The following is a 6,000-nucleotide window of genomic DNA, read 5'->3' as shown; positions in this document are numbered from 1 at the left end:
TTCTATCCTAGAAATAGACCAAACCATTATCTCCTTGCATGACACGTAATTGATCTCTCAACATCAATCGATCTTGTCAACATGTCTCGGGGCATGAACCGAATGGGATGTCATAACTAAGACGGAAATCGACATGTAGTGGAGGCAAAGTGAAACTTTAAATGAACCATTTGTTTGTATGCATGTCGGACAAATTACAACATTGGAAATACAAGCATGGTCTAGGCCCACATGCGAATGATACTCAGTGGAATGTTCAAATGAGGCATGTGGGAGGATGGACTCGACCAGAGGGCGGCATGATTGATGGATAAGAGGGTTGGAGAGGAATGAGAAATAAGCAAACGCCACATGATTCTACTTGAACGGCTCAAATAAACAATAAGTTATTTTGCTTGGCCTACATAGTGAAAGGCCTAATGCGCAACGCAGAGCACTGACGCTTGAATATGGCCAGGAAAATAGGGAGACCGACATGTGGGGCACACCTGTCAGGACGATGTAGCAAGGACTAGTCCAATGGAGGAGCTAGCCAACGAGCTCCTCGCCACCGGCAACTGTTCATGTGGGTCGTGGGGGCCAGCAACGTGGTGCAGCTCCAGCACCGCCTCTGGAGACGGCGACCGCGGTGAGCGATACGCTCGTCGTCGCTGGACACGGTCGTTTTCAGTGTGCCGTTGGTGGCGTTAGCGTTGTGGCATGACCAGCAGATCAACACCCGGCTTGTCGAGGATGCACGGGGCACCGAAGTGGCGTGCGCCGCGACACGTCCACGGAGTGGTGTAGCACGGCCAACTGCATCCCCAGGACCTGAGACCATGTCGGGTCGTCTTGCTTTTTCAATGACATGTGGGGATCACAAGTGAGCAAAGGGCATCTCCAATGTTCCCACGACCGCGGCTGACTACCCTGGCACACCAAAAACCCTCGTCCCTCGCGCTGTCGCGCGGTGCGTTCCTAGCCGGCACCAGCTGCCCGCATTCATGTTGTCCGTCTGTATGCCTTCGTTAAGAGGCTCAGTGCCCGAGGAACCAACTCCAGCGACTTAATGACGCACCTGGACGCTAGGCCTCACCGGAATGCGCTACTTAAAGCGGCAACGCCCAACTAACCTCCACACCATAGAACACTGTCCTGCTACCTTGCACCACATCCTCCATGACTGTGAGCGCGAACGCTCTGCATGAGAGCTTGTCTTCGGGGATGAAGCTCGAGGTCGCCGCCCTCGCTCAAGTCGCCGCTCGCGATGCAATAGCGGCGTAGCCGGACGCGGACGCAACCGCACAAGCAGTCGTCCTGCTGGCTGCCGACGACGGGAGCACCATCAGCCATGCGTCCTACTTGCCTCCGTCCAACGTCCGGCACCGCCGAGGTCGGGGACTCCTCCGAGGATGAGTAGGGCATGGGAGGCGGCAGGGCATGGTGTGCCAACTGGGCGGTCTGTATCCCGTGTTTTACTCTTCCTTGCCGGAGACCACACCTTCACTTCATGGGTCTTGAACCCCGCCCCCGTACATAGAGATCACAGATGGAGGACGTCGATCACCGTCATAGAATAGGTTTAGGGTCGGGTTTCTTTTATTTTTCTGTCCTATAAAAGTTCGAAATGTAATGAAAATCTACCGTGTTTGCATTAATCTCGGCCAGTGTATATGAACTTTCACAATAATATAGCATATTGTAGGAGTACTAGCAAGATGCCCGTGCATTGCACGGAACATCAAGATCTTATGGGAGAAAAGGATGAATGAGGGAAGGCCTAATCTGCAAATGTGGAGGGGAGTGCGGGTAAATTGTCATAGTTTCCTTCCTATCCGTTAGATATAGATCGGATGGCCTATATTGTAGGATGACAGGCACACCATCATCACCAACTCTTCTTTTTATGGAACCGAGACAAAGCTAACATGTGAAGTAAATAAACACATAGGGTATACATACACAATTTATCTTAGGCAATCCAATAGTACCTCCACTACACATTCACGCATTTCACATCTTTCTACATCTACGGGAACCTATGAAAGGGTTAACATAAATTGCCTCTCTCTCTCTCCTCCCTGATTTTTATGGTGGTGGGCCCCTCCCTCCCCCCAATCTAAAATCAACAGCTCACACATTTCACATTACGTTAATTACGTAACTTGGATTACGCAGGTGTAGCATTACTCGTCCTAAAAAACCCAACTAAGCCAACCCGTTGGCGATGTTCGTGTGGAGACGCACGACGGTCAGCTTCTCCCACGGTACACGCATTCTAGACTGAGGCCCCGTGCATGTTGGTGTAGCGCTGATGTTAGCTGATAGACGTTGTTAATCTCACTATTTGCCAAAGTAGTTTACAGTTAATATGCCCTGCTTAAGAAGCTTCCTTGCCCTGTTCTGCACTCAATCTGCTTAGCTGAGATGGCATGCCAAGGCCGATTAGTTGCTAAAATATCCTGCCATATATTTATTGTGACATAGATTGCCATGGTCTAGTAGCCAATCTGTTAGGTGAAATAGCTCTACACCGTTTTATACTCGATCTTTGCTGGTATGATGGCTTTGATAGTTTGATGGCTGTGTGCTCGGCCTCATTGACTGCTGAAACAACCTGCCATAAAATTTAGCACTCAAATATGTTTGCTGAATTAGCTATACACATATTTCATTACTTAGATCTGCTCGTACAAATATTTTGCCATAGCTTTAGACATCAACCTAGATATTTTTTCTAGACTTCATAAAAAAGCATATATGTTTTTCCTGTAATATCTAGTAGAAGAACTAATTTGTATGTCTAACAGATGGACATGACTTGGATAGCTTCTGCTCAAAGATTCTTTGCTGCATATGTCGAGGGGGTTGAAAACTTCATGAACTTTATCAGAGCTGAGTATGATGGTCCGAAATCAGATGTGCTCTGCCCGTGTAGCAGTTGTATGAATACAGTTACAAGACCCCAGTCAACTGTGCAAAATCATCTACACTTGTATGGGATGTCGGTCACATATACTAGGTGGGTTCATCATGGTGAAGCTGTGAACGTCAATGTTATTGACTACGTGGAAGCAGCAGATTACCATCTTGATCTGCCTGATGCTCAGGTGGAAGAGGAGGAGGAGGTGGTGGTGGTGGCGGAGCCAGTGAGTTTGACCAACATTGAAACAATGCTACGAAATGCTCGTGCATTTCATGAACTTTCACCTATAGAAGAAAAACGGTGCGCCTGCATGTTGGAACAATGCAATGTGGCTGTCACCCCAGGAAATAAGCTGTCAGTATTTTCAGCTATGGTCACCTTTCTTCAGGTGAGGACATCTGAGCGAATGACAAACAAATCATTCGATGCGATGTCGGCTACTTTCCGCAAATCTTTCCCAGATGCGTCTGAGCTTCCACACACCTATAGTAAAATATAGAATTTCCTTCATGCAGTTGGAATTGGATATGATATGATCCTTGTTTGTAAGAATAATTGTGTTATGTTCCAGAAGGATTATGCCAACTTAAGTGAATGCCCGAAATGCAAATCATCAAGATGGAAAGATGGCGATGTTGTGAAGAGGATTCCTCATAATGTTCTGAGACATTTTCCAATTATACCAAGATTGCAGAGGTTGTTTCATGATGCTGAAACAAGAGAGGATGTACTGTGGTATTCTAGGAACCAGGAGTACAGAGATCAAAATGTAATGAGCCATCCATCTCATGGTAGTGAGTGGAAAAGCTTCAATCATAAACACAAAAAGTTTGTTGCTGACCAGAGAAACATTAGAATTGGCTTACCTTCAGATGGATTTAACCCATTTAGCCAACAGAGTGCCACATATAGCATGTGGCCAGTGCTTGTTATCCCTTACAACATGCCTCCAAATGTCTGCACCAAAGAATCAAACTACATGATGGCCTTGCTCATCCTAGGTCCAAAAAGTCCTGGAAAGGATTTTGATTTATTCATGGAGCCTCTTGTGGAGGAACTTCAATAGCTATGGAGGGGCGTTCTCACTCGAGACCTATATAGAAGCCCACCAGATGATTTCTTTCTACGTGTTGTTATAATTTGGTGCATCCATGATTATCCGGCTTTGGGCACTATGTCAGGCGAACAACACATGGTTAGAATGCATGTGTTCTCTGTGACAGGAATCCGCTGTCATACGCAATACTTAGCCAGATCTGTTACATTGAACACCGCTGTTTCCTTGCCAAGGACAAGCCGCATCCCAGAAAATACCAAAGAAATGTGTTCAATTCAAAGCATGAAAACTGTGATGCGCCAAAGAGGCTCACCACCGATGAGTTGCAAGTGGAATTAGAGAAGGTCAGGCATATTACACCAGAAAACCATCCTGGTAATGGTAGCGGAAAAAGGAAGCGTGGCAGGGCAGAAGAGAGATTATTGTTTACCCACAGGTCCACTTTGTGGGACTTGGAGTATTGGAAAGATTTGGATCTGCGGCATAATCTTGATGTGATGCACATCGAGAAAAATATATGTGACAGAATTATTGGCACACTTCTTAATATTGAAGGCAAGACGAAATATACCTTAAAATCTAGGATTGATTTGACACACCTGGATATCAGACAGGATTTGCAGGTGCAAGAAGAAGCTAAAGCATGGGATATGGCACCAGTTGTGTACATCTTGGACTAGGTAAAAAGAAAAGAATTCTGCGAGGTCCTGTCATGTGTGAGATTCCCACATGGATTTGCTTCCAACCCTGAAAAGAGAGTCATGCAGATGGAAACAAGGTACAAGGGTTGAAAACTCATGACTGCCACTTCCTACTTCAAATGGTTTTACCTGTTATCCTTAGAGGATTGGGCCGCCCTGAATTATATAGAGCAGTTGCAGAGTTGGGACAATTCTTCAAGGAACTCTACAGTAGAAATATCAGGATAGATGCTTTGGAGCATTTTAGAGACAAGATACCAACAATCCTATGCGACCTTGAGAAGATATATCCTCCAGCCTTCTTTGACGTGATGGTGCATTTGGCTATTCATCTACCTGATGAGGCACTACTTAGAGGTCCAATACAGTATGGCTGGATGTACCCTATTGAAAGGCGGCTAGGCACTTTCAAGGGCTATGTTAGGAACAGAGCTAGACCCGAGGGTTCCATTGCAGAGACTACATTGCTACAGAAGCATTGACATTCTGCTCAAAATACATTGAAACAGCGGATCAGCTTAGAAAAGAGGTGGGTGAAGACAATCCCGGGCTCAATGTTTTCGATCATTATGTTCGAGTTACATGGAAGAGTCGACAAGAGGACAAACCTAAAGATTTGGACAAAATGGTTTGGTATGTGTTGAATAACTGTCCTAAGATACTACCTTATATCAAGTAAGTGCTAAGTACTGCTACTTATACATCGTAATCTACTAAACTTGCAGCACATTCTTATATATTTAGATGTTTGACACAATCACTATGTTGTGCAGCATCTAAAAAAGGAGTTACTGCCACAAAATCCAAGAAACATTGACAAACTGGTTATGGCAGGATTTGCGAAATGGTTCAAGAGCCATGTAAGCTTTTGAATTGCACTATCAGTTTTTTTAATATATTGAGTACATAAGATGATCAGCTTGTCTATTTTCTGACCATAGGTTAAGCAGATGCGGGAGGATGGGTAGGCACTTGATGATGCCCTTTATTCACTAGCAATGGGTCCTGATACTCAGGTAAGACATTATGAATCTTGCATTGTTGGAGATGTGCGCTACAACACCCTTGCGCACGATGAAGGAAGGAAGACACAAAACAGTGCCATCATGAGCACGGACACGCACAACAAAGAGACAACTGAAATGTATGCTAACATAATAGACATTGTTCAGTTGCAATATATCTCCAGTTTCGAGGATCATCTGTGTGTGGTTCTGTTGTGCTGTCATTGGTATAACCTATTTTCCAGGATCGCAAAACCCAGAGCTGGTGATTATTTCAAATCCATCAATGTCAAGGCGGCGCACCAGACCAACGAGCCTTTTATTTTGGCAAAT

This window comes from Triticum dicoccoides, chromosome 4B (genome assembly GCF_002162155.2).
Source record: "Triticum dicoccoides isolate Atlit2015 ecotype Zavitan chromosome 4B, WEW_v2.0, whole genome shotgun sequence".
Taxonomy (NCBI): Eukaryota; Viridiplantae; Streptophyta; class Magnoliopsida; order Poales; family Poaceae; genus Triticum; species Triticum dicoccoides.
The sequence above is the reverse complement of the archived record's forward strand: the minus strand, read 5'-3'. Positions refer to the sequence as shown.